The following is a 21218-nucleotide window of genomic DNA, read 5'->3' as shown; positions in this document are numbered from 1 at the left end:
AAATTTGGAATACCCCATTCCAAATTTCAGCCAAAACTATAGCTTATAACAGGACTTAAACTTTTTATCCCGAAAAATTTAAGAGCTTCCGCGGGAATTTTACAACCTAAATCACTGCGGACGAAGTCGCGGGTCTCAGTTAGTTTTGCATAATTCTATAATCGCATTAGGAAAGGATTTATATAAACTTAGTTTGATATATTTATGTGAAAGCTTTTTGCTTTCTGGTTTTACGTATTGATTCTTACACTGTGGCCTACAAAGGCCCGTACCTACTATGAAAGAAAATAGGTCGATTAAGATATTATTATAACACCTCCGCCTTACTTTTAGCACCGCGGTATTCTTACGTTACATTGTTTCCATATTTTCGTTAGAAAGAAAGAAAAACTTTCATTTCTCCATACATTAAAGCCCATCCCCGGGATGCAACGTGTTTCTGTACCACGTAAAAACATTTAAACGGATAATCCTTAAAAAAATCCCGAGGGATCACCAGGATTTAGGAATGCAATTCCTTACAGCATCAGAGTTGAGGAGTTGGGTCCTCGAGGTCAACGACAAAGTCTTTACTTGGTACAGATACCTTCAATATCAATCAATTTATAACCGACAGTTTCTAAATCCCATCAGTATTGATGGTGAGATCCCCTGCAGCATCAGGATTGAGGAGTTGGAATCCAATTTTTTTATGAAACAATGTCACAAAGTTCCTCTATCGATTAAAAGAAATGACGCAAATCGGTTCAGAAATCTCGGAGATTTCGGTGTACATAGGTAGAAAAACACAACTCCCTTTTTGAAAGTCGGTTAAAAAAGTAGCCTATGTTACTCCCTGGCCCATTCTCTACTTGTCTGTGGAAATCCCGTCAAAATCGGTTCGGCCGCTCCAAAGATTAGCCTTTTCAGACAGACAGACAGACAGACAGACAGACAGACAGACAGACAGACAAAAATTTTAAAAACGTGTGATTCCGTTATGGTATCGTTCAAATAACCACATGAGCTTAATATGAGGTAGTTATTTCGAAATTACAGACAGACACTCCAATTTTATTTATTAGTATAGATACTTAAGAGTTGGTTATCCCAACGCTTCCTCCGAGATTAAAGCCACCAACATGCTTCAAGCAGAAGAAGCGCCGGAATAAACTGTGTTATGTGTGGCACAACCAAAAAAAAAAACAGACAAGTGAGAGTCAGACTCGCGCACCAAGGGTTCCGTAATTTCGATATTTTGCACGATAAATCAAAAAGTACTATGCATAAAAATAAATGAAAATCTGTAAAGTGTTTATGATTATGAATATATTGTATGATTTTTTTATGTTGTAACCACAAATTCATGGTTTTCAGATTATTTCTTTACTTGTGCCTAGATCTACCTACCTGCCCATGATTCTAGGTCAACGAGAAGTACCCTATAGGTTTTCTTAACAGACACGAAAGACGGATTTATATGTTTTAAAAAATCCCGTGGGAACTTTTTGACTTTCCATGACCTAAAGTCCTTCCCCGACTAGCATCGTCAAAATTGGTAAAGCAACGCAGTCACCGAAAAAATTAACATTAATTTGTGGCTTCATAGTTTCCTAATCTCAACTGGGATCCACACCCGAGACCAAATAATTTTAAAAGATCCACGAGCTATAAACCCACCAAAGCTGAATCTCATTCTGGCTTACCTATCTGTTCTATGGTAATGCCACGTAGTAGGTGTCTAGAAGTGGAACACGTTCTACCTATCAATTTACGTTGAAATATTTGCAGTACGTTCCACGCTTCTCAATAAAACTTGTTGTTCCTTTTTATTTTGCATTTCCATCCGTTCCACAGTGTTCGGTCATAAAACCGATTTTATCTTCGACTAAATATCTACCCTCGCCTCTACTAGATAAACGATAAAATGTTTTGTTTTATTTGAGTTGTGTTTTGTTTGATTGTACAACAAGGGCACTTGTTGTACAATCTATTATTAGAAGTATGTTAATTATTAAGAGCTTATCACCTATTACCTACGACAAGAATTATTTTTGTTGCAATTTATTAGACCTCAACAATAAAGGTGCCCACGCACTCGAACTGAACTGCAGCTGAACTGCGCGTCGCGGCAGCGCCCCGCACGATATTCTCTCCAGCCGCGACGCGCGGCAGTGACGTACGCGCGTCGCGGCTGGAGAGAATATCGTGCGGGGTTCAGTTGCAGTTCAGTTCAAGCGCGTGGGCACCTTTAAGCGTCATCCAAACCTGCGCCATCAAAGCACGGTAATATTATATAGATAATATTACTGTGATCAAAGCGACTACGAAGCTAGCGCCTGCCGCGCGCAGGTCGCCTCCCACGATATATAATGGTGCCACGCAAACATACTGTTGTACTACAACAGTCGCATAGGTATGCACTATGCACGTTTAGATTCGTGTTGTGACTCGTGGACGCCCCCGCATGCCGCGTTCATGACGCGTAGATGTGGCCGTAGTTTTATTTTATTCCACTGTACAGGACGTTCACAAACGAGACACTGATATCTATTGGACACAAGTGGGGGTTTTATTTTAAAATTTCGTGTTATAAAATATATGTCTGTCTGTCAGCGGGCTGTATGTCGTAAACCGTATAGTTGAAATTTTCACAGAATGTGTATTGTGTGAAAATATAATATTAACAAGTGTAAATTAAAAATTTATAACACCCCCGACGATCCAAAGTATTTGAGTTTTCCAAAACATCATTTTCAAATAAATAATTATGTATTTAGGCAACGTCCATCTTGACAGCTTGACATTTGTCAATTGACATAATATTAAGAACCTAACGGTTATCTAACCTTCTTTTCTACAAGAAAAATAGAAAAGAGCTGATAACTCTTAAACGGCTGAACCAATTTTTTTGGATTATAGCTAAGAACACTCTCGATCAAGCCACCTTTCAAACAAAAAAAACTAAACTAAAATCGGTTCATTCGTTTAGGCGCTACGATGCCACAGACAGATACACAGATACACAGATACACAGATACACACGTCAAACTTATAACACCCCTCTTTTTGGGTCGGGGGTTAAAAAGTGCATAATGTTATTATCTTGTACGGTGGTACGGAATCCTTTGTATACGAATCTGACTCGCACTTGACCGCTTTTTTATAACTATATTATCTATTGATGTAGAAAGAAGCCCCGAGAGATGAGGATCATTTTGCCCATTGCTCTTTGCATTGTACCATCACTTTAGGTTTTTTAAGGTTAAGTATGTTTAGTTTTCGCAGAGCTTTTTGAGCTCGCACTAACATTTTCCTTTATCCTGTTTCGCAAATGACGTACGTTTTTAGGGTTCTGTGCCTCAAAAGGAAAAACGGTGCCCTTATAGGATCACTTTGTTGTCTGTCCGTCCGTCTGTCTGTCGTGTCTGTCAAGAAAACCTATAAGGTACTTCCCGTTGACTAGAATCATGAAATTTTGGCAGGTAGGCAGCAAGTAACGGAAAAAATCAAAAATCAAAATGTGTTCATGAACGAATAATAATAAGTATTTTCAATTTTCACAGTAAGATAACTATACCAAGTGGGGTATCATATGAAAGGGTTTTACCTGTACATTCTTAAACTGATTTTTTTATTTTTATGCATACAGATTTTTGATTTATCGTGTAAAATGGTACGGAACCCTCGGTGCGCGAGTCTCTCGCACTTGGTCAGATTTTTATCCGGGCTTAGCAGGGTCACGTACCCACCATTATTTGAACATCAACTAAAAAGTGAAAGCCCTTGTTTCCATTCAGGGTATGATTAATAAGGTAAGGGTGAATTTATCTCATATTTAGTATACCTAAATAATATCTAAAAGGAAAAGGTGACTGACTGACTGATCTATCAACGCAAAACTCAAACTAGCTTCTGGACGGGTCGGGCTAAAATATGGCATGCCGATAGCTATTTTTAGGGTTCCGTACCTCAAAAGGAAAAACGAAACCCTTACAGGATCACTTTGTTGTTTGTCTGTCTGTCTGTCCGTCCGTCCGTCGTGTCTGTCAAGAAATCTATAGGGTACTTCCCGTTGTCCTAGAATCATGAAATTTGGCAGGTAGGTAGGTCTTATAGCACAAGTACAGGAATAAATCTGAAAACTGCGAATTTGTGGTTACATCATTAAAAAAATTAAAATGTGTTTCAATTTTTTTTAATGTAAGATAACTATACCAAGTGGGGTATCATATATATGAAAGGGCTTTACCTGTACATTCTAAAACAGATTTTTATTTTTTAGACTCGCACTTGGCCCGTTTTTTTATATAGCACTTGGTTATTTGACCATTTATAAAGTACGTACTTGATGACACCCGCGACTTCTTCCAAAATGAATTTAGTTTTATTTTTATTATTTTATTACATTGAAACTGTTTAGTTTTCCATATATCTCGGGAAAATACGTATCACAAAAAGTATTTTCATAACTTACATAAATTATGAAAATACTTCCGCTTTAAAATATTAGTATGAAGTATTGTAAAAATAATAATATTTTTAAATTAATAATAAATTACAAGAAGACTTCGCAGGGCGCAATTATTTTAAAAGATTGAATATTTATTTCCGAGTAAATCGTTTTATACCAGCAAACACTGGTTTTATATCAGCAACTATGCGTTTAAATACAGATTCCTTCAAACAAATTCGAAAGATATTGGACTTTATTAACTTTTATCATACATAATTTGAAATATTTTCTTTAAACATGTAACAAATTATTCTAATGGACGTTCTTTGCTAACTTCTTTCAAGTCATAGAAAACATAGAGACTGTTAAATCACACTTATCGGACATGAACCTGTCTCACAGACTAATGGAATATATGGGATCCAGACAGAAGCCGTTTAACTTTTGGAAACTTTATATAGCAAGCGCCTGGGGCGCGCTGTGACGACAAAATATAATATGTCGGGTCGTATCAAAGTGAACTGGAGAAAGGAAACTTTCGGTTTTGATCCTGAATCTACATTTGTCAATATAAGTCTAGGAATGACATGATAGGTGAAATTATTGCTACCTAGTACCTATCTACTTACAATTTCTTTGCGTCAAATCCAAGAGACCTAGTCGTTTCATAGCCTACCTAGCTTCAAATGTAGGTAGAATCAATTGACGCCTGCCAGTGCAGTAGCCTCGACTCCAGGTGTTAAAATAAGGTTAAAAAAAATTATTAATGTAAATAATTTAAATTTAATTAAAATAAATAATGTAACAATAATGGAACTCTACTGATTATTATTAGTTATTATCTGTGATATGACCCTGTTTGGCTTTTGGCAACACTGCCCCGACCCTTCTCTTTGAAAACTCGACAAGAATTTTTGTGATGTAGTCATATTATAAATTAATTCACATTAATTCAGAGCCTCAATAGGTTGAGGAGCGGACTGAATTCCGAAAGGTCGGCGGTTCAAACCTCACCCGTTGCACTATTGTTGTACCCATTCCTGGCTCGAGCTTTACGCTTAATTGGAGGGGAGGAAAGTATTAGTCATGATTAGCATGGCTAATATTCTTTTAAAATTATTAAAGTCCAATTCCTTCTTTTTACTTATAGACCTGGCCCACGGACCCTGTTTAGATAACACAGTCTCCTAATTGTCGCGTCGTGAACTATGGCCGTATGCTGCCGTCTTAATATAACTAAAGCTCATAGCAGACGGAACGTTTTTTACGTGCAACAATGTCTAAAATCGTCCCGCTCCGTCTGCCACGAGAAGAAACACGTTACGTTCTGTATGCCATATATTCTAGGGGGGGGGGGGGGGGCGGGGGGCTCGATGGCCATCCTCAGCGCATGTTAAGAGGCTCCGGGAACTCTTACGAACGTGCACCGGTGCCTCTCTTGCGCGACTTCATTCTGGAGGATGCACTCCCCAGGCCTCGTGCACTTTGCATATAGGCACGACAGCTTGCGCCACAGCAAGCTATCGTCCTTTCAGGGTCGCCAGCCAGCGTTCCGCTCCAGCCGCTAGGGGCCCGTGTATGCCATGGCCCATGATCTTCAAAAGGCGTTAATTGGGAAAGAATATTTTAAAAGTTATCGTCCAAATTAGAAAAACGGATGTTTCAAAAAAGTTTGCTACGAAGAACCAATCTAAAAACCTTGGTGGTTGGCTTTTCAAGATTCCTAAGTTTTTTGCCGATAATTAAAAAATTAAAAACTATTTTAGCGGCTTTGGGGCGTTCCGTACCCGAAGGGTGCTATTACTAAGCCTCCACTGTCCGTCCGTCCGTCCCTTTATCAGCTGGCTCTATCTCGTGAACCTAATAGGTAGGAGTTGTCACCGAATGTGTATTTCTATTACCGCTATAATATAAAAAAATAACGATTTCAATGAAAAAAAAAAGTTGTGGGGTCCTTTGTGTGCGAATCTGACTCGCACTTGTCTGATTTTCCTGCTTGATATTCAGAATCAGTGTGTTATGCATTTTAAAAATAATTTCCCTTTGTCTGGGATTTAGGGGGGTTGGACCCCTTAAAACCCCCGCCCTCCCTTGGCTGCGGCCATGGGGCGCTTGCTATACCTATTTAAAGTCCCTTCCATAGACACACACATCCAGAGGAACAGTAGGTCACGAGTAAAGTACGAGTAACGATTTTAGGACCCTATTACTAAGCCTCCGCTATCCATCTATCTGTCTGTCTGTTAGCGGGCTGTATCTCATGAACCGTAATAGCTAAAAAGTTAATATTTTCAAAGCTCTATGCGTGTTCTATCGCCGTGGCTCTATAACAACAAATAATAAAAAACCGGCCAAGTGCGAGTCAGATGCGCGCACCGAGGGTTCCGTACTCGGTTATTTTTCCGACATTTTGCACGATAAATCAAAAACTATCATGCGTAAAAATTAATAAAAATCTGTTTTAGAATATACAGGTAAAGCCCTTTCATATGATACCCCACTTGGCATAGTTATCTTATTTCGAAAATTTAAACACATAATATGAAGTATTAAAAAAAAACTACCTGCTAGATCTCGTTCAAACCAATTTTCGTTGGAAGTTTGCATGGTGATGTACATCATATATTTTTTTTAGTTTTATCATCCTCTTATTTTAGAAGTTACAGGGGGGGGACACACATTTTACCACTCTCGCGCAAACTATTCAGTTAAGAAAAAAATGATATTAGAAACTTCAATATCATTTTTGAAGACCTATCCATAGATACCCCACACGTATGGGTTTGATGCAAAAAAAAATATTTTTAGTTTCAGTTCTGAGTATGGGGACCCCCAAAATTTATTGTTTTTTTTTCTATTTTTGTGTGAAAATCTTAATGCGGTTCATAGAATACATCTACTTACCAAGTTTCAACAGTATAGTTCTTATAGTTTCGGAGAAAAGTAGCTGTGACATACGGACGGACAGACAGACAGACAGACATGACGAATCTATAAGGGTTCTGTTTTTTGCCATTTGGCTGCGGAACCCTAAAAAATCCAAAATCAGTCTCGCGCACCAAGGCTTCTTTACTACAGTCGTATTTTTAGACATTTTGCACGATAAATCAAAAACTTTTATGCATTAAAATAAATAAAAATCTGTTTTAGAATGTTCAAGTCAAGCCCTTTTATATGATACCACACATGGTCTAGTAATCTTACTCTGAAAGTAACTAGAGGAGCAACGCTATCGCCAGCCTACACCTAGATTATACTTTTCAATCTGTAAGATTATGTTATTTTTTTTTTTTTTAATTATATAGACTAGCGCTTGGCTGCAATCAGACCTACTAGCAAGTGATGATGCAGCCTAAGATGTTATGCTATTTTGTTAACGAAAACAATAATATCATAGTTTTATTCAGTCTGAACACTTACATAAATAATTCAAATTTGCTTAATATTTTTGCCTGATAAAAGGACTCGATTATCATATTTTTCAACGAAAAAGACAGTTACACCGTAAAAAGCTGCTATATTTTCTAATGTAGTTCTAACTCCGTCTATATTATTTCTTAAGTTGAAGCAATTTCTTACAAATTATATTAGGTGCAATTATGTCCCCAAAGGTACTGTAATTTGGTCCCTCATTTAAATTTTATGTAAAAACTTTGCTCTTTATTAATTAAACCCGAAGATAGATAACGCTCCTTTCTTGTCAGTTCTTTAGAGTTTAGAAGATTGAAAGAATAGTAGGTATTTAGGTAGATATTCGTATCTTGTGCTAACAAATTAATTACCATAAAAATTAAAAATAAAGTTAATTATAGTAGCATACCTATCCCTACTATGAATGTCCTTATTGAATTATAAATGCGAAAGAGAATTATTTTGTCGGTTTGTTTTTTAATCACGCCGCAATGCGCAATGTATCGAGGTTATATTTGCATGAATTTTTAAAATATAAAAATTATAATGATTTTTGAATATAAATAGACCTGGACAGATGCAAGGTAGGTACTTTTATTCCCAAAAACAAGAAAAGAGTTCCCTCGGGGTTTTTTGCCTGAACCATTTAAGATTTTCATAATTTCCTCCAGAACCAAGCCGATACAGGTCAGCAAAAGTGCAGGTAGTTATGAACTGTGGATATGATACTATGATACTCTCATATTTTTAAGAGTAGTGGTGATTTATTTATATTTTCTCGTAAGACTCAAATTTTTCCTGGATAAAAATAGCCTATACATCCGGATCCAAAATGAAACGGAGCCATCTCTGCCATCTCTATGCCAATTTCCAAAAAGATGACAAACTTTTGTATAAATAAATGAGTTACTTGGCTATAAATATATGTTTATGTACGTACATATACCTACAGCAATAATGTCCGTGTGATCAATTGACAAATCACTGAAACCTGAGGTAGGAAGGCACCTTCCTACTCTACTTTCTTAGGTACCTACCTAGAACTTTTTTCGAACTTCAAAGTTTTTACGCTACGTATACTCACAACTTTCCTGATATCAACTTTTTAACAAAGTAACCTAACACTTTTGTCAAAAAAACTTTTGAAGACGTTATTATGGGTGAGGAATGCATAAGTGTCGAGCAACTCAAACAGAGAAACGAAACATCCTTTAACTCTTTTAAAGTTACGATACCTACCCGAAAACTTGACATCTTTTTGGATGGCAAGTTTTGGCCTGCTGGGTTGGTATATAGACGGTACAAAGAACGATACACGAAGAACGCCACCAAATACAATCGATAATGCCAGTACAGTCTAATGATCTACAAACTAACATAATCCGTATGGCTTCGCTTAATTGTAAAAGCATTAAGCGTTCCATAGATGCCGTAAGAAAAATTTGTAAAACCGCTGATATTATCGCTCTTCAGGAAACGTGGCTTCTCCAGCACGACCTCAACTTTGTACATCAAATAGATGATAGTTTCGCATCATTTTCGAAATCATCCGTGGACTCCTCAGCTGGGATATTGCGCGGACGTCCCTATGGAGGTTTAACTATCATGTGGCGTAAGTCTCTTTTTGATAATGTGACCGTAGTGGATTGTGAGAGTGATAGGTTGGCGGCGGTCAAAATTAGTTCTGTGGATCGCCATTTATTACTCTTCAACGTATATATGCCTGTTGATATAGAAGATAATTTGCCAGAGTTCACGGACATTCTTGGCAGGATGAGTGCGGTGATTGAAGAATGTGGGATTGAGACCGTATTTATGCTTGGTGACTACAATGCACACCCCTCAGCTAGATTCGGCAAAGAGATGCTGTCATTCTGTGAGGAGCAGACTTGGGTTTGTGCAGATATAGATGTATTAGGAGCAGACTCTGGAACGTTTTCCTTCCTAAGTGAGTCCCATGGAACGACCAAGTGGTTGGATCATTGCCTGACAACTATTGCCGCAAAAAATACAGTTGTGTGTGTGTGTGTGGATAATGGTGTTAGTTGGTCTGACCACTTCCCACTATTTGTTAACTGTGATATTAAGCTAATGACTAAAAAAGTAGATAATAAGGAGTGTAATAATGATAACTTACATAAAGACATAAGATGGGGACAGAGAAATGCAGATGAAATAAATATGTATACTAATTTATGTACTGAAAATTTTAATAAGTTACTCGAATCTAGTCACTGTGATACAAACGACTTAGATAGTTCTAACGATGTTTTAGATTTTATTAATAATTTTTACAATGATGTTATTGGTATTTTAAAATATGCAGCTATTAATAGTAAATATTCGGGATCTGGTGTACACAAATTCCGCCATAAAAAACAACTAGTTGGCTGGAATCATCACGTAAAAGAGTATTATCAAACTGCAAGACTGTGTTTTAAGTTTTGGATAGACTGTGGTAAGCCCAGTAGTGGAGAAATATATAATGACATGACAAAGACTCGTGCTATATTTAAAAAGAAATTAAAATGGTGCCAGAATAATGAGGAAGCTATAAAAATGGACATTTTAGCGACGCATAGAGCTGACAAAAATTTTACACAGTTTTGGAAAGCGACTAAATCATTAAATAAAAAAGAAAGTAGGCCAGTGAGTGTCAGTAACGTACAGGACAGCAGGGAGATAGCCAACATGTTTGCAAAACATTTCTCCGTGAAACCATTAGACGTTGCACATGTGCTCCACTCTCAGCCATTGTCACCATCACCTAAAACAGTACACTTTAGTCCAACTGATATATTCCGAACGATTAAAGATATGAAACGTGGTAAATCACCAGGCCATGATGGTCTGAGTGTTGAGCACATGTTATACGCTGGAAACAAATTGTATGAGGCCTTGTCAACGCTATTTAATATGTGCATTAAACATGGTTATCTTCCTGCAGATATGTTAAAGACGGTAGTGGTTCCTGTGCCAAAAAACAAGACGGGCGATATGTCCAGTATAGCTAACTATAGGCCCATTTCGCTGGGGACAATTGCCGGCAAGGTACTTGAGCGGTTGTTGCAGCCTGAACTGATGAAGAATGTACAGATTAGTGATGCTCAGTTTGGTTTTCGTCCCGGTCTCTCTACAGACTCGGCAATTCTGTCTCTGAAGCACGTCGTAAATTACTATAAAAGTCGTGATACATCGGTGTATGCGTGTTTCTTGGATCTGACTCGCGCATTTGATCTTGTTAATTATAATATATTATGGAGAAAAATGCGCGACTCAAATGTACATAGCAGTATTGTCGGGCTGATGAGATACTGGTATGAGAACCAAACGAACATTGTGCGTTGGGGCGACACAGCCTCTAGTGAGTTTAGACTAGAGTGTGGTGTACGTCAGGGCGGTTTAACCTCTCCGGACCTGTTCAATCTATACGTTGATGACCTGATTGAGGAGCTAAGTGGTACTGGCATCGGTTGTCATATTGACGGAGTTTGTTTTAACAACTTAAGTTACGCCGATGACATGGTGCTGCTTAGCCCCTCAATAAACGGTCTCCGTAAATTAGTATCGATCTGCGAAGGTTACGCCTTGAGACATGGATTAAAATACAATGTACGCAAATCAGAAATGTTGATTTTTAGAGCTGGTAAAGGCCCAGAGAGGATACCACCAGTTTTGTTAGATGGAACACCAGTTCAGGTTGTGCAACAGTTCAGGTATCTCGGACACATGTTAACGGGATCCCTGAGCGACGATTTTGATATAGAACGAGAGCGAAGGTCACTGGCAATACGGTGCAACATGCTCGCTCGCCGATTTGCTCGGTGCTCTGAGGATGTTAAAGTTACATTGTTTAAAGCTTATTGTATGAGTTTTTATACTTCACAACTATGGATCAATTACACCAAAAGATCTTTTAACATCCTCAGGGTACAGTATAATGATGCCCTTCGCATTTTATTAAAAATGCCAAGGTATTGTAGTGCGTCGGGCATGTTCGCCGACGCTGGAGTCCCGGACTACTACGCCATTATACGAAATAGAATTGCGGGTTTTTGGGAAACAGTCCGCAATTCTAAAAATAAGATGCTTAAAGTCGTCGCTCAGGCGTCCCCTGACAATGTGTTCTATAAACACTGGCTACGGGTACACCAGATCCCTAACGTAAAATGACTAACTATTTCATTTTAAACTATTTTAATTTTTATATTATATTTTGTATTTTTTACTGTTTATATGGGTCCCTAACCTGCAATAAAACGATTTTATTTATTTTTTATTTTATTTATTATGTTCCCTTTGTAGGTACCTACTTAGATATCAAAAGCTTAAAACACGTCATAATATTATTCATAATACCTATTCTCAATTCTGCCCATACTTACTAACGGCTCTATGGATCCTAACTTCTAATCTTTTGGCTGATATCAGCTAAATTCTATTTTTAAATAGTTTCAAATAGGTACAGCCATATTGTTATGTAGTTTTTTTTCGTTCACCTTCGAGAAAGGCAAAGGTTTGTAACTATACAGCAAAATACGGTGGGTTCCCAAACACCACAGCTACAGTGTGACTTGTTGGGAATTATAATCAATAAAAAAGTTGCAACGAGTAACATTGTGACTAGGTAGGAATAAAAATCGATGTTTGCACTTCCCAACGAGTCACACTGTTACGAGTCACACTGTAACACGATTGAGTAATAATAATAGACAAAGTCTAAATCAATGAATTCGTTTATTACTCTTTACCTGTTTTCTGATATTAAAAAAGAAGGTATGGAAATAAGTAATAGATTGGATAAAAATAACAAATTGTAACAAAACATAATTTTTTTCAATATCTGCCGCTTTACCCCATTGCAAAATTCCGTAATAGTACAATAATACCGTGAAAATAGGCGAAATATACAATTTTCGCAGTTTCCACGTCGGTTAGACTAGGCGTGTGCTGAAAAGCAGGCGACGCAGCACATCACAACACAGCACACGCAGGGCAGGGCAGTTGAGGCAGACATATGCCCCCTCCGCATGCTGCTGCCGCTGCCGTCTGGATGATTTGTATCATACAAACAAGGTTCACAACGAACTAATTCAATTAAATGTTTTGTCATTGCAACAAAATTATAAAATATTGTTAATAAATACGTCTCCATGTGCACGCGTCGCGCAGAATTCTGTGCCGGCACTACAACGAGACGCAGAGCATGACAGACACATGTCTGAGTCGCAAGTGCCTACGCCGCAGCGTAGGTAGTTCAATGACGTTCCATGCTTTACAAAATCTGCTCTGCCGTGCCCTACGTGGACCTGCGTCGCCTGCGTCTCAGCATACGCCTGGCCTCTGTCGAATAATTCTAACAGCGTAAGCAGCAGAGCCTTACTTTACCAGAAGTGTTGATATATGGGCGTTCCGTTGAAGCTTTGATTCTAACGCTATCGGTGGTCTTCTCTACTTTCAACATATCATTATTTATCATTTAATTAATGCCATTTGTCGTCTTGGTATTGGGCAGTACGAATTCAACACACTTAGTTTTCCTTGTATTTAAAAATAAATTGATAACAGTATACCAACCTGCGATATGGCAAGATTTTTCTTTTGATCCTTTATACACTCAATTCCTTACACTCCCTTTTGTTCATATTGGAAGATAAGGAAAAATTCATATTAATTGATTATATCATCACCATCCACTTACTCGTTTTGGTGTGACTCGTTGGGAACCCATAGTAAATTAAGATAAATCTTCCCAACGAGTCACACCCCGAGTAACAGTGTGACTCGTTGGGAATTACAATGGATAAAAAAGTTGCAACGAGTAACAGTGTGACTCGTTGGGAATTACAATGGATAAAAAAGTTGCAACGAGTAACAGTGTGACTCGTTGGGAATTTTTTTCCCAACGAGTCACACTGTTACTCGTTTTGGTGTGACTCGTTGGGAACCCATCCATAAATACAAGCATTTATACCTACGCCTTCAGACGTAGGTATAAATGCTTGTATTTAATTAGACAAAATTTAAATGTTGTCCCATCACCATCAAGTTAGGCAAAGACCTATGAGTCCTATGACCACTTACCTATGTATTTATTAGCTAGGTACGTACTACGTGAAATACGTAAATACAATTATACCAGTTTAAAACTTAAAAAATATGTATTAAAATTTAAAAAAATCCCTAACAATAAAAATTAAAATAAGATAGGCAAGTTACATTCGCCAAAACACACACAATATATCTTCGCTGGGCACCTGACTTGTACTGCTTGGCACACACATACTCGTACATACAAAGAACTTACCTTTTCTTAATCAAAAGCGATGTTCGTAGCAGAGTTGGTAGAGTGATTCACATGGCTTTCACAAACTTCCGTACAAAGTCCGGATTATTAACATAAAACAGAATAAAGCTGCATAAACTGAGATTATTTAGCGTATTCTTGTTCTACAACGTTTACGGTTTGACCTTTCTGTAATGAGACGCGGTGGAGGTACCGTTTGTATATCGACGCGAAGTTTCGGTTAGGGGAGGCGCGCAGCACCCTCTGCTTTCGGCGGCTGACTGCGAACCATGCGAACTCGGCGGTAACATGTCGGTACCCCGCCGCCGTGTGGCCGTAGCCTGTAGCTATACCACTACGAGACTGCGAGACTAAGCGTATCAACAATCTCTGCGCTCGTTTATATTCTGCGATCAAAATAACAATAGGAATATTATGATAGGATGCTCGCGGCTTCGACAGCGTGGATTTCGGTTTTTTTTTTAATAACGTAGGAACTCTTTGTTTTCCGGGATAAAAAGTAGCCTATGTCCTTCCCGGGATGTATCCCAAGTCTGTTCCTTTCATTAAAATCGGTTCAGCGGTCGGGCCGTGAAAACGCAGAATTATTATCATTTATCAATTAATTACATTAGGGCGGCTGCAGGGGGTGCGAAAGGAATCAGCAGTTCCTTATCCTAATTTTATTACTAAAAATGTACATATTATAAACTAATTATTACATAAAATAATCCTAATTGCTCCGCCGATTTGTGGCGGAGGTTTCTATTAAAGCTAATTATTGTGATGTGTTCGTGCCCAGTCCTCGCGCATGGTGACCGTCAATTTCGCTGCGTCAGGCGTCAGGTTACGGCGTAACCTGACGCCTGACGCAGCGAAATTGAACGCCGCGTAACCGTTACGCGGCGACTGTGGGAACGGTTTTAGCAGGCACGTCTAGCGTTGCGGCCTGACTATGCCTGCGTAACAAATTGTCACCATTACATTATTTTTGTACAAATTCCACTATTTTTGTCGATCAAAAAGTATAAAATTTGAATAAATTATTTTATTTTGATGGAGATAATAAGAATTGTTGATTTTTGCTTTACAACATTCCTCGGGGCGCTACTTTTAGACGCCCGCGCCGCTAATTTTTTGCCGATTGAAAAATAATAGTCATAATTAAACGTGTTGTCAAAATATTTCCGACCTACCGACTATAGTCTGAATAGTATAGGTTGAGATGGCAATCGGGGTATGAGGCGGAGGGACACCCCGCCTCACGCGGAGGGAGGCCCCGCACACCCGGCCACCCGGATGTGCGGGGCGTTACCTCCCCGATTGCCATTTCAACCTGTCGCGTTCTATACTTACCTAGTTCGGTTTAGAAAAGCTATGCCGTTACTTGTACTTGTGATCATTAAAGTACCTAAGTATATTGTGTTATTTGTACCTACATATTTAGAGTCGAGATTTTTTATTGTTCTGCATAATATTTGCGTAGTTCTAAGAAGTTAAATATATGATTTTTAACTGCTTTAGTTAAAAATCAAGTGAATACTTTTGTTGCCTTCTTAGTTGTTGCCTTCTTGGTTTGGCGATGCTCCTTTATTGTAAATGCCTTGCCTAACACATGCTTTCGGGACCTTTTCAGCAACATTGTCTGTACTGGTCCGTACAGACAAAATAGGCACAAAACCAGAGTACATTGGGTACCAGTAAGTACACCAAAAAGCCAACATTCAAGCCGCGAAATATTTATTTTCGCCCGAGATTATGCGGTTTACATTACTTTTGGTTACATACATTTGTGTGGCTTTAGCTCGTGGAGATAGAGTTCAACGTGCTAAGTTTTAGACTTGTTTTAGAATTTCGCTTCCATACGCTGCTTGTGTACCTCAACTCCTAAGGGACGAATTTTTGAAAATCCTTTCTTAGTGTTCATTTCTTTCACTAAAAAAAAAAGTTGAAAAAAACTATTGAATTTGAATTTGAATTTGAATTTGAATTTGATGCCCGCAGCTTCGCCCGCGTGGATTGGTCAGATCCCCTGCAGCATCAGGATTGAGGAGTTGGAATCCAAATTTTTTATGAAACAATGTCGCAATGTTCCTCTATCGATTAAATAAGAAATGACGCAAATCGGTTCAGAAATCTCGGAGATTTCGGTGTACATAGGTAGAATAACACAACTCCCTTTTTGAAAGTCGGTTAAAAAAGTAGCCTATGTTACTCCCTGGTCAATTTTCTACTTGTCTTTGAAAATCCCGTCAAAATCGGTTCAGCCGTTCTGAAGATTAGCCTTTTCAAACAGACAGACAGACAGACAGACAAATATTTTAAAAACGTGTGATTCAGTTATAGTATCGTTCAAATAACCATATGACCTTAATATGCGGTAGTTATTTCGATATTACAGAGAGACACTCCAATTTTATTTATTAGTAGGTATAGATTAGTATAGATGGGGCACACGTTTAGCTCGGAGGGCATGTCAATCGACAAAAGCAAGCTAAAGGCTATCGAAGACATGCCTATGCCCCAAAATAGGTCTGCCTTAGAACGGTTTTTAGGCATGGTTAACTACTTATCCAAAATCACGAACTAGAGGATACCCGCGACTTCGTCCGCGTGGATTTAGGTTTATAAAAAAATTCCGGGATAAAAAGTTGCCTATGTCAATTACAGAGACACTAGCTACCTCGGCACCAAATTTCATACAAGTCGGTTAAGCGGATGGGTTTTTAAGAATCCCGTGGGAACTCTTTGATTTTCCGGGATAAAAAGTAGCCTATGTCCGTCCCCGGGATATAAGCTAACCCTGTACCAAATTTCGTCAGAATCGGTTAAGCTGTTGGGCCGTGAAAAGGTAGCAGACAGACAGACAGACACACTTTCGCATTTATAATGTTAGTATAGATTACTCGGAGATAGCGTCACCTCATTGAACAAGTGTAAATTAAAAATTTTCAACACCCCCGACAAATCATTTTCAAATAAATAATTATGTATATCTAGGCAACGTCCATCTTGACAGCTTGACATTTGTCAATTGACACTTGAATATTATGAACCTAACGGTTATCTAACCTTCTTTTCTACAAGAAAACTAGAAAATAGCTCATAACTTTTAAACGGCTGAACCAATTTTTTTGGATTATAGCTAAGAACACTCTCGATCAAGCCACCTTTCAAACAAAAAAAAGTAAATTAAAATCGGTTCATTCGTTTAGGCGCTACGATGCCACAGACAGATACACAGATACACAGACACACAGATACACAGATACACACGTCAAACTTATAACACCCCTCTTTTTGGCTCGGGGGTTAAAAAAGACGTAGTGTGGCGCTGTACTCGCCGCGCGAGCCCGTGCTGCTGTCCGTGGACGCCAGCGCGCTGGGCGCGGTGCTGCTGCAGGCGGGCCGCCCCGTGGAATTCGCGTCCTGCACTCTCACCGACACGCAAACCAGGTATGCGCAAATAGAAAAGGAGTTGCTTGCCATTGTATTTGCTCTAGAGCGATTTCATCAGTATCTGTACGGCCGGGGTGGCATCACGGTCGAAACGGTACATAAGCCCTTGGAAGCCCTGTTTAATAAACCGTTAGACGCGGTGCCTGCGTTCCGTACCGTCGTAGTAGAAGTAAACACTTCAATTTTTTTTTTTCTAATTTTAACGGCAATCATTTTGAACGTTTTATTATTTGGTGTTATAGCAGCAATAGAAATAGGTGCACACTCTATGAAAATTTCAATTCTCTACTTATTATGGTTCACGATATATAACCCACTGCGCTGACACACATAGGCATACAACGAAGGGATCCTTTTGAACCCTAAAACCCTAAAATCCTAAATTAATGCAGAGGAGCGAATATTATTTAGTTTACAATAGTATGCAAGTATAATCATTGATTAAAACACACATCATGCATGGATAGTTTATTTAAGTATATTTTCATACACTCTGTACATTAAGCACTATACCTAATCCATAAAATATAATCTATATGATCCATACTAGATAATAACACATAGGTTGACTATGAAGATTTGATAGACTAGTGGCCAAATAATTGAACTTGGATGTACTTATTTAGTATCACAAATTGAAACGAAACACATCAGTATAAGGAGGATATAATGTAACATATTTATGATTGCTCAAAAGTATATTTACATTAATTGATTGATTTCGGCTTGCTTTCTTAAATATTTGCAAGAATTTTCTTTTAGCGCTAAGGGATGAACGAACATACAAATTAAAACAGTATAAATTCACACATTTTTCAAATAGGACAGATGCATCAGTAAAATTTGTAGAATAAGTTGAATCTAATATATGAACATTTTCTAATGTTGTACATTGACTCATAGATGAATAAAGTGTGGGAAAATCAATTCCTTTATCAATTAGATGAATATTTTTTAAAGACTGACTTAATGGTAGTGATTGAGCTATGGCAGCGGAGCACGAGCTAAAAGAATTACTTTTAACTACTAGTGTTCTAAGATTGTTACAGCATCTGAATAAGACATTAAAAAAATCTACACTGTAGCGTACCTGACCCCTTAGGCTTAAATAGGTTAATTTTTTCAAATAGTCACAACTTGGAGATAATGTTACTGCACTTTTGATCTTACCATGGAACGAGAGAGCTAATTGTATATTTTCACTTTTTTCCTTGAATACAGAGTCATAATTCAGAACATAATTTGGAGCAGCAATTCTTTTTCTTTTAGAACCCACTCGAATTTCAGTTTTTTGTTCAATTTCACGAGGGCTAGTGATGTAAAAATCATAATCAGAAGCTACTGGAGTATTTGATGATGGATCAAAGAAACAAGGAAACAAGGGTTTCAACTCGCACCACAAATCAGAAAAGAACTTGTCATCAAACTTTGTTGCACTTTTGTTCCATAACATTATACATGCCTTATCTACCATGTCAACTTCAAAACTGTTCATTATGTGAAGCTCTATGTTTTCATGCAGATGTGAGTTGCAATATTTGCTAAAAAAAAACTCAAATATTGGAGTTGCATAGCAATGTTTTCCGTCAACAGATATAATCAAAGTTTCATAGCTTGGAAAATCCAACACATCAAATGGTACCAAATTTTTCAAAGAGCCATTGGGCATGCATGTTTCATGTGAAAAAAGTATTGTGAAATTATCAAAATGCAATATATCTCTGCCTGGCAATGAATTATACACTTCAAGACATTCAATAATCGTGTATTGTAATTTTTTTAGTTTGGCTTTTTTTAAAATTACACATGGTAGTTGGGTAAACAACATATTTCCGTGATTACCAACAAAATGGACATTCAAAAAGTTTTTAAACATTTCTTGATATGGATATGTCGTCGCTTCCAGTGTATTACGTACTATATCAAACGTAGCATCGAACGAGAAATTGATGCTTATATCTGTTATAGTCGGACACACTTTGTATAGTGCAATCAAATCAGATATAGTGATATTGGTGTACGTAACATCTAATCTGTTCAGACATTGTAATCTCTTCGCAGCACGTAAAAGTCCGGTCTTATTAAGATCACCTATTCCACAAACATTTAACTCTTTTAGATTTCTTGATATATCTTGGAAAAATGATAATTTCAGACTCCTTGCTTTTGCCATAACGCTTAGTGATAAGTTGCACGCCTTAATAATGTTATACCCACGAATAATGTTCCTTATACGATCAGAAGCTGTGTGCAAATTGTATAATGATTTCGTGTCCAAGTGGCTAAGGATCATCATGAGAATTTCATCCGGCAAATTCATTAAATTCATTTTGTGGTGTGGAGTAGATACTTGGATGAACTTTGCTTGCTGTTTGGAATAGTGCACCAACTAGTCTTCTTGCACTTATCTGATGCAGTGGCAAACGGCAATAAATCATTAGGTATCAAAATATTAATGTTAATTGATTACTTTAACTTTTAATTCAAAAATATGAAACTCCGAACCACTACCACTATAAGCTGACAGCCATAGAGTAAAGTGATACACTACACTGCTGACAGCTCACACAGATACGGTCCACCGTCAATGTAACAGTTGTCTCGGGTAACATTGTGAACATTGTCAGTCGACGAGGACGGCCACAGAACATTATTACCCTCCGGTAGGCGGGAGGACGGCTCAGTAAAAATTGGCATGGCATAGCAATAAAACTTCAATTATCCTGCAAAAAAAGAATTTTAAAATAAGATAAAAGCGTTCTTCGTATAGGCATTCAACAAATAGTTAGCATTTTAAAGGATGTGCGGTTTTTCCAGTTTAGATGGTGTGTTTTACTTTTTCATAAAAGATTCATTAAAATGTTGTTTGGGTTGGTTTTATTCCTACATAATTCAATTAAGTACGTATTAAAAACCAGTTGGATTTTTGCCCTTCTTGGGCTTTTTTCTGATTCTAATATTATTATATTGAAAAAACCTTTAAAATTAAGTACCTACTAGATGATGCCTGCAACTTCTTCCGCGTGGATTGAGATTTTTTGAAAATCCCGTGGAAACTTTTTGCTTTTCCGGGATAAAAAGTTGCCTATGTCAATTTCCGGGATGTAAGCAGTACCAAATTTCATATAAATCAGTTAAACGTATGTGATTTAAGAATCCCGTGGGAACTGTTTGATTATCCAGGCTCAAAAGAAGCCTATGTCCTTCCCCATGGTGTAGGTAAGCTAGCTCTGTACCAAATTTTATCAAAATCGGTTAAACTGTTGGGCCGTGAAAAGCTAGCAGACAGACAGACACACTTTTGCATTTATAATATTATATTATATTATAAGTATGGATAAAAAATTACACTTTATACCTCTTAATACTTTGACAAAAGATTTTATACATTTTTAGGGTTCGATACCTACCCAAATTTCGTATATATAACTATGTATTACGTAACAGCGAGAGCCCAAAATCAAGACTCGGCCAGTGTGTCCAAACCACGCCCTAATAAAAAAAACTGATAGGAACAGCGATGTACTCCTCCCATTCAACATAACAAGTAACAACACAATTACATCACAATATAAATTGTACGCGGAGGAAGTCGGGAGGACCCGCTAGCAATAAATAAAGACAAAA

At 37.8% G+C, this 21218-nt stretch overlaps 1 protein-coding gene across 1 annotated transcript in view; it reads right to left on the bottom strand.

Moving 5' to 3' along the window:
* LOC123880220 overlaps positions 1–14400 on the bottom strand; it is a 108720-nt gene extending 94320 nt beyond the window's left edge. The window contains exon 1 of the mRNA XM_045928215.1: positions 14154–14400. The gene's annotated coding sequence lies outside the window, so the exon portion shown is untranslated. The remainder of the gene's footprint in view (positions 1–14153) is intronic.
* Between the last annotated feature and the right edge of the window lie 6818 nt (positions 14401–21218).

The sequence above is a fragment of the Maniola jurtina genome, chromosome Z, assembly GCF_905333055.1.
Source record: "Maniola jurtina chromosome Z, ilManJurt1.1, whole genome shotgun sequence".
Classification (NCBI taxonomy): domain Eukaryota; kingdom Metazoa; phylum Arthropoda; class Insecta; order Lepidoptera; family Nymphalidae; genus Maniola; species Maniola jurtina.
This window is presented reverse-complemented; position numbering and strand designations above follow the sequence as displayed.